The sequence below is a fragment of the Equus asinus genome, chromosome 8 (assembly GCF_041296235.1).
Source record: "Equus asinus isolate D_3611 breed Donkey chromosome 8, EquAss-T2T_v2, whole genome shotgun sequence".
Lineage (NCBI taxonomy): Eukaryota > Metazoa > Chordata > Mammalia > Perissodactyla > Equidae > Equus > Equus asinus.
Window position 1 is genome coordinate 64,157,392 of NC_091797.1, and position 3,280 is coordinate 64,160,671.

The window sequence follows — 3,280 nt, forward strand, 5'->3', positions numbered from 1 at the left end:
TTCATGTGCCTATTGGCCATCTGTATGTCTTCTTTGGAAAAATGTCTGTTCATATCTTCTGCCCATTTATTGACTGGGTCTTTTTTGGTGGTGTTGTTGAATTGTCTGTGTTCTTTATATATTTGTATATTAACCCCTTATTTGAGATGTGATTTGCAAATATCTTCTCTCAATTAGTAGGTTGTATTGTATTTTGCTGATGGTTTCCTTTGCCCTGCAGAAGTTTTTAGTCTGGTGTAGTCCCATTTGTTTATTTTTTCTTTTGTTTCTCTTGCCTGAGGAGGCAACCCACCCTCATCTCAGGGATGTGAATGACTTATTTGCAGTAATGCTTCTTGGACTGGTCTCCTTGAAAGCAACATGGCAAAGTGACCCCTTGCAATTAGCAGTTGGATGTTTATTGCCCCAGAAAATCTTAAGCTCTGGAGTCTGCTGCTGGATTCTGGCATCTCACTCTGCTGATGCTCTTGGCTCAGGAACTGAGCAGATGCCCAGGCCTCACCTCTCAGAGCCACAAAAGGGAGATTGATGCCCTCCCCCAGCAACGTCAGGCAGCCCTTAACAGAAAAGAAGGAGGTTTCTTTTTTTCTTTAGTTGAAATAAAATTGGACTCTTAAGAAGAAACGTTTCTTATTAGGAAATGGAGGAAAATCAAAGCAAAGCAAACAGTCCAAAGCGTATAAAAGGCTCTGTTTTCAGAGATCACTTTCAAATCCTAACTCCCACTGGCACAGAGCAGCCGGCTTGGCACAGCTGCTAGGAATTCAGTCTTGGACCTTACCCATCTCTTCAACCTCTTCTGGACCAGATGAACACACTGAGATAGAACTGGGTGGTGCTGCCTGAGGTGTGGCCCTGACTTACTCCCAGTACCTGTTCTCACCTGCTACAGGGCATCCCACCGACATCACCCCAGCCCTAGGGACTCTCTGGCTCCTGAGTGAGGAGGGACTTCCCCTTCTGACCTTGAAGGACCCCCTCCCTGGTCACCCTGCCCTCCTAGGTCCTCCAGTCCTGCCCCGGAAGTCCCCATGGCTCTGTCTCCATTTCCCTCAGTCCAACTTGGTCCCTTCATTGAAGGTCTGTGTCCTCCCCAGAAGCTCCAGGGCAGCCTGGAGGTCCTGCAGCTTTGCAGGCAGCCACGCTCTTTCCCTAGGATGTGTCTGCATCTCACCAGCTTCCTGTGATGGCCAGCAATAGGCTCCTCCTCTCTACCTGTTTCTCTCATCAGCCCCGCTCTCCTCTGGCCCACCCACTAGGTTCCTACTTTCGGTTGGTGAGAAGTCCTTGGCCCTCAGTTCATTTCTGCAAAGATAAAGATCTTAATTACAGGTGTACAGTCTTCAAAGAACAGCAGTGAAGTATTATATTATTTGGTTACTAAACATGTCTGGCTCCCTTCCCTGGAGTCATGATGGTGGGAAGAGGGCAGCGAGAAAAACCAGTTTGTCAACCAGAGAAGTTGGGGTATTCTCCAGAGTTCTAATTCCCATTCAATGACCATATAGCTAACATTTACACATGTGACCTAATTTATTCCTTCTGCCATCTTTTTTAAAGATGAGGACAGTGAAACGTTCCTGTGTCCCCTACCCCCCACGCAAAACTGCCTCCATTTTGAGGCTATCACCCTTACGGAGTCTTCATTATGGACTGAATTGTGTTCCCCTAAGATCCATTTGTCGAAGTCCTAACCCCAGTACCTCAGAATGGGACTGACTCAGGGACAGGGTCTTTAATAACGTGATTGGAGTGAAACGAGATCTCATGGGTAAGCCCTTATCCACCCTGACTGGGTCCTTGTAGGAAGAGGAGATTAGGGCACAGACACTCACAAAGGGAAGACACAGGGAGAAGACGGCCATCGACAAGACAAGGAGAGGCCTCGGAAGGAACCAATCCTGCCCACACCTTGGTCTTGGGCATCCAGCCTCCAGAACTGCGAGGAAATAAATGTCTGTTGTTTAAGCCCCGGGTCTGTGGTACTTTGTGATGAGCCCCTGTAGATGAATACAGCCTTTTATCACGCATCAGGTTATCATTTCTCTGGCCTGATGCGAGGCTCAGGTGGTAGGTTGTGAGGCAAATGGACAGGAGCCAGGGATAACCCTGCGTGGGATTACTGGCTCCTGGCCTAGACCCCTTGTCCTCCTTTCAAAGCCCCTTGTCCCCATAGTTGCTTCCAAGTCCTAACCGTGGAAATGACTGGTGGGAAGGAGGGAGTGTAGATTTGAGAAGACACCTGAGGGGGCGTTCTCCGAACGGTATCCCAGTGATGTGGGGTCTTGCCTCTCAAATTTTATCAAGGCTATGCTTCTGACTTTTTAAAAAATCCATATAAAGAATGGAGGAAACAAGGCAAAATGGAAGAAAAGAGGGAAAAACTCTAATTCAGTAGCAGTAATATCACCTATTTGCAAAATACTTTACAGGTTACTGAGCACTTCATCCTGATGGTCGTTGTCAGCCCTGTACAGTGGGCAGAACAGGTCTTATTATTATTCCCATTTTACACACGAGGCAGGTGATGGCGAATGTCTTTCTCAGAAGCATGCGAACAATAAGATGTGGAGACGAACACAGATTCTGCACGTGGAGCTGCGCACTGTTCAGGGCACACGCTCCTGCTGTCCTTCCGGGGTCCCCCTTTGGTGAAAATGTTGAGATTTCCTCACCGCTACCCTGGTGGAGGTGGCTGAGGGCTGAGGGCCCAACAGTTGTGCAGGCCACTAGGAACCCTCCCTCGGTTCCCTGAGCTCCTCAGCTTTCCCCTCTTCTCCCAGGAAGGAAGGAAGGAAGGATCCTGCGGCATTTGCGCACTGACCGCAGCCATAGCACCCACTGTTGACAGCCCTCCAGGCCTCCCAGCCAGCAGCCAAGCAGAAAGTCAAAGCCAGCTGTGCTTCCACCCCCCCCAGGGTGGCTCCATTTAAAATGAAATCTCAGCATGCTGTCTCCTTTTAATTCACCATTTATTGTGAAGGGAGAAGAAAAGCTCTTGCCCTACCGGTTAAGTTTTCCGAAGGATCACCTTTTAGCAGGCTGTAAAAATGTTGCTGCTGGAAGGCAGGGGTATTTTAAAAATGTGATCTGGAGTTCTTTTCTCTAAGCCCTTTATTTCATTTGCACAGCGTACGGCTCTGTGGCGAGAGAATCAGGTCAAGAGCAATAAACTGGGCAGCAATAGCCTGCCATTGAAGTGAGGTTTTTTCCAACGCTTGATGGCTGTTAGTAGGGAAGGCGGTCAGTCGCTGTCCGTACTTCGTGCTGCTCCGGGCTT